The sequence below is a fragment of the Sinocyclocheilus anshuiensis genome, unplaced genomic scaffold (genome assembly GCF_001515605.1).
Source record: "Sinocyclocheilus anshuiensis isolate Anshui unplaced genomic scaffold, SAMN03320099.WGS_v1.1 scaffold1328, whole genome shotgun sequence".
In the NCBI taxonomy this organism is placed as follows: Eukaryota; Metazoa; Chordata; class Actinopteri; order Cypriniformes; family Cyprinidae; genus Sinocyclocheilus; species Sinocyclocheilus anshuiensis.
The window spans coordinates 626,394-632,392 of NW_015548192.1; positions in this window are offsets into that span (position 1 = coordinate 626,394).

Consider the following 5,999-nt stretch of genomic DNA (forward strand, 5'->3'; position numbering starts at 1 on the left):
ATTTGCACCTTTTTACAAAGGTGTGTTTGAACTAAGAATTTGATGTTCCCTTCAGGCTGTAGATCTGCTGAATATGCAAATGGTTCCATAACTTCATATTCTTATTTTCACTCCTCTTTACTGAGTTAAGCTTTAAGCCTTTCCTATACCAACTGTATGTGTGTGTGTGTGTGTGTGTATGTGTATGTTAGACCAGTTTAAGTGTTTATGTAGTATGTTAGACTTGTTTAAGTGTTTATGTAGTTAATAAAGTCTTACTTGTATCACACTTGACGTTGTTCATTGTTTGCTCATAACTGGAGTCACTTAATCATGCAGATTTATGCTACAAGCTCTGTGTAGAATTGTACAGTAAGAAAGTTATTTCCCTTAACCAGGAAATGAACGTTCTTAGAATTGATAGACAGTTGACCCTGAAAGGTCAAGTAAATATCTACAGCGGATCTCAATATTTATAATTAATTATAACTAGTTATGATTAATTATTCATATTTCCCCATGAGCTGATTCGCTACATGGCTGAGAAGATTTTAAAAGCTGTCACCTATAGGGACACTGTGGTACAGCGCTCTTCAACAAAAGCGATTATTAACTCAATCTTAATTGGACTCCAAATCTGATTGTGCCCACAGTCTGACCTTTTCCACAAATCAGTTTGATATTCTTTCTGCCTCTAAGACACTCCAAAACAATTTTCACGAGGACCAAGGTCTGGCAACGAATGAACAGTTTGGCAATGGCAATTATGTCGATGTTGCCTATAAAATGGTTTTAAGAATCAAATACAGCTACTGAGAGAATGATAAGGATTACAAACCTCAGCTTTAGCCTCTGGGTTTGGATCACGGTGGAGCACTAAGGCATCTGTGCAGGATGGCTTCTTCAATTCCAAAATCTTATCTGAGGACAGAGATAAATGCTCAATATCCCCAATGCCCAAATCTGCATTGTTTCTTCAAGAAATCAGCGCCTCATCAATAGTAAATTCCCATATTCACTTCATCTACTAATCAAATGGTTGTGGCATCAAATTAATCAATGAATTCCCATAATGAAAACACTGCAAATCAGTTTATACTGAGAGCTATTTCATTTTGTCTTCTATTTTAAGCAGAGCAATCATCAAGGAAAGAGGGGTGCCTTAATTTGCATAAATTAATATATGTGTTCAGTTATAAGTATGCTGATATGTGTAAATGACAGTATTCTTCACTGCTTGACTGCTATTTCTCAGCTTTCTGAGACCACTAGTGAAAGTGCTTTTGTTTCTAATTTAATATGGATGATTTGTGTGTGTGTGTGTGTGTGTGCGGTGTTGGAGGTGTGTGTGTGTGTTCGGTGTATGAGTTGTGTGTGTGACAGATAGTCTTATCAGTGTGACAGCATCCCTAGCTCGTGGATATGTGTGTGTGTGTGTGTGTGTGTGTGATATTTATTTAACTTTCTATTCATCAAAAAGATGTATCGCAGTTTCTGAAGAATGATGCTGAAAATTTAGCTTTGAAAACACATGAATAAATTATATTTTAAAATATAAAATAGAAAGCAGTTATTTTAAGTTTAAATAATATTTCAGATCAGATATACTGTATACACAACTTTAATTTAACATTTAAAAGTATCAGCATATTAGAATGATTTCATAAGGATCATGTGACACTGAAGATTGGAGTAATGATGCTGAAAATTCAGCTTTGCATCACAGAAATAAATTACTCTTTTAAATATGTTAAAATAGAAAGCAGTTATTTTAACATGTAATAACACTTAACGATATTACTGATTTAACTGTATTTTTGAACAAATTAATGCAGCCTTGGTGAGCAGAAGACACTTCTTTCAAACCTAAACTTCTGAACAGAAGTGTACTGTAGTTGGAAGCTGGAAACAAAACAGTATATTTGACAAGAAAATACTATTTCAGTCTTTCTACTTCCAACATTTTGTGTTCAATTCAATGAGTTACTTGCCATTTCTTTGTAATTAATTGTGATATTTACTAGCAATTTCTGAGTGAAAATGGTTTCTACATCATTTTTTCCCACACAGATACACAGCGTATTACAATGAAATGCCATTTGCTCTTTATGAATATTGACAGAAAATTCAGAAGATCAATAATGTATTATATATATATATATATATATATATATATATATATATAAAATCACATTACAAGAAACATCAAAAAGTTATCAAAAGACATTGCAAAACATTCTGAACATCAATTGATAAGAGTAATACCTTCTAATAACAACCACCTAACAGCTGGCAGGCGAATCAATGAAAAAAGAACACACTGAGACTGTCAGTAATGGTAGAAACCATTATGCACTACGGTGTCAGTCAATTTAAATAGTTTGAACACACTCAAACTCAGTTTAGCCCAAAATAATTTTCACTTTATCTCCACGGAAAGGTATGAAATTAGATGTGGCAAGCATAAGGTGGAGTGGAAATCAAATGTGCTGCTTGATCTTTTGTCCTGCATTAAATTAAACTCAGACAGGCTGCACACTGAATTCAGCAGCTTTGGATAAAACAACAAAGAAATGTCAGGGAGAAAAGCTCTTGCTCAGAGGTGTGAATGAGGTTTGCTAAAGGTTGCCTTGATTCTGTAACGTTAAACACAAGGCATGCAAACAATTCATTCTGACAGGAAATACAGTGGTTAACAAATATACATTTCAGTCTTTTCCTCACACAAAGTAACCAAATGACTTCAGATGACTTGAATATAGTGCACCAGTCATATAGACTTGCTTCTTAGCACTGTAAACTACCATCTACATTCATTGTATGTTAAAACGTGCTAGCAAGAACTAAAACAGGTTACCAACTTGTAAAACGTTAGCAGCTTGCTACAACATGTTAAACGTGTTAAATCATGCTGGAAACATGCTAACAATTGTGTTAGAATGTTAAAAATGTGAACAATTTGCTAAAACATGCAAACAATGTGTGACAAAATGCTAGCAACTTGTTAAAATATGCTACAATCATGCTAAAATATGCTAACAAGATGATAAAACATGCTGTGCTATAAACTTGTTAAAACATGCTAACAACATGTTAACTCGTGCTGAAAACATGCTAGCAATGCGTTTGATCGTTAAAAATGTGAACAATTTGCTAAAACATGCAAACAATGTGTTAAAAATGCTAGCAACTTGTTAAAATATGTTAACAAGATGATAAAAAGTGCAATGCTAGCAACTTAAACATGCTAGCAACATGTTAACTCATGCTGGAAACATGCTAGCAATGTGTTAGGATGCTAAAAATGTGAACAATTTGTGAAAACATGCCAACAATGTGCTAAAACATGCTAACAACGTGTTAAAATATGCTACAAACATGCTAAAATATGTTAACAACATAATAAAACATACTATGCTAGCAACTTTGCTAAAATACCCAGATAGCACAGGTACATCTGCAAGATGTCTGTTAAAGATTGCTTCATCTGGAAAGCATCTGCTGTGTACAAACATCTGACAGATGTGACAGACTGGAAAAATAAAAGTACTGAGTAATAATGGGAACCCCAAAATACCTTTTTCCCTCTTTTTCTTCAGATTATTTTTTAAGAGACTCTTTAAAAATGTGTTCTAATGTTACATGAGTTTAAGTGTCTTCTGTAAAATGCCTGTAGGTGGCGCATTACACAAGAGTGATGAGGATTTTACGTTCTGGCCAAAGGGCAAAGCCATTAAAGAAAGTGCCAGACGCTGCAGATGCTAATCTGTCTATCTCATCATTTCCTACAGGTATGTAAAATGGGTTTTATAGACCAATATCTATCAATATTGAAACTTAAGAGGTTCATAAAGGTTCAGAGATGATGTTTGTACGGTAAAAGTCATTGTCGAGTTTTAAAAAGATTTGTTTATTTGCGATTCAGTTGATGCAGTTTCTAGTTGAGTAAATAGAATTTAAAATTCATGATACTGTTAAAAATGTGAAGTGCAAGTAAGAGATATGAAACAATCTTGCTATATTCCTTGTGTAATCTTGATAGATTTTCCAGATGGAGCTGGACAATGTGCAATATTGAGTGTAGTCACTTCATTTCGGTTATGTGGAAAAGTTGAAACATAAAATGGTGGTTTTCTCTAAAAATTTATACTTGTAAGGGTTAAAAACATCATGTATACCTGCATCAATTAAGACAGTTGATTCTCACTAATTGTTTATTCCATCAAATTGATTGTGTTGTAGCATTGTAGTGATTCTGATTTCTCTTTGTATAGAATTTCACTATATCTAAAATAGAAAAAAGTGAAACATTAAAGACAAATGAAAGTGAGTGAACACATAAAGTGATGGTAAGAGACAGGACACGTGTTTAGTTGTATCCAGATGTTTATTGTTGCTTAAAATGTACAACCAAAGAGAAATGTTCAAATGTATTACATTTACAGACTTAAGGGACATAAATTTAAATGCTGTGAATTTAATTGTCCAGAAAGCATGACCGCTAAGGAACATTGTTAAAAGTTATGATTTCAAAAGTGTTATACTTGCCTGTTATTTGCAAGAAGAGAAAAAATAATAAGAAAAGGGAAAAGCCATTAACCCTCTAAGCACCAAAGTCGCAAAATTGCGACAAGACGTCATACTTAATCAAATAGACTGTAGTTCCTAATATGGTGTAATATCTCATTTGTATTCCCTACCACTAGATGGCAGACATGTAGTACTTCGATTCTAGACCAAAATAACGTCACCTTTCTATTCAAAGTGTTTGAGGAAAGAGCAGAGCAAGTGAGCTTTCGTGTCATTGATGCGGAAGCAGTTCAGTTCAGAGCGTGCGGGTACGCTGTGAGATTCAGTTACTTGCTCTCATCCTTCCCTGTTTGAGACCGGTAACACAGACGTCTTTAAGTTGTCAGTTTTACATGCATTCTAAATCATAAACATCTTAAAGACATCTTCTAAACGTCTATTTGACATCAGATAGGAAACGTCCTATAGATGTATTGCAGATGAGCAAACACTAAAAAATGCATCTTACAGATGTAAAGGTAGACATCAAATAGACGTCTCTGAGATGTACGTGTGCTATCAGGGTATCTACCAACATGTTGAATCATGCTAAAAAACTTAAGAAACTCAGGTCTTTTAAAGGTCTAGTGGTCTTTTGTGGTTTAATGGTCTGATGAGATCTAATAGGGTCTGATATAGTCTAATAAGATTTGAGTTTTTATTGGCATATAAGTATAACCTCCAAACTTTTTTCAACAAGCTTTTAAATGTTAATTTAAACTTTCAGGCAAGCCGATACCAAAGTGGGTCAACAAACTTGATCCAGGTTCTTCTTCTTCAAAAAAAAAAAAATCTCCAACTTTTGAACGGGAGTATGTGTATACTGTTAAAGGGGGCATGAAGGGAACAGCTAGTAATAGATTACTTATAAAACAACTAGCACTGACTAATGCTTATTAAACTTGGATAAAACTGTTCTGGCCCCATAGCAACTCTTTGTATAACAACAAGCAACTCCTTTGCAATAAAGGCTGAATAAAGATTCTGTTTGATTTATATCAGACATCATCACAGAGCTGGAAGCGTTGATGGGAAACCTCTCATCCACGCCTACACAAACCATTCATCTGTTTCTGTCAGTGCAGACACTTCCATGGCACGCTTCCACTCTGAGGTCTTACGTAGACGGAAGACAATGGAGAGGAATATCTGTGTGGCGACTAGTTGAATCACAAGCTGTTTATGCTGTGATAAACACAAGGCTGCTGTCCAAATATGTGTCACACAGGGAATGTAGAACTACACCATAATGTAGAAGGAAGGAATATGATGGTTGAACATTGCTGGACAAGTTAAATCTATTTAGCTAGAGTGTGCAGACTCAGATCTATCTTGTATAAAATGCAATGAATTTCATGATGACTGGAAAAGCAAATGAAGAATGCTTTTCATCCTTTTCTCTATGATCACTTTCTGCCTTATCAGTAATAAATGTGAAAGGCTATATAGCA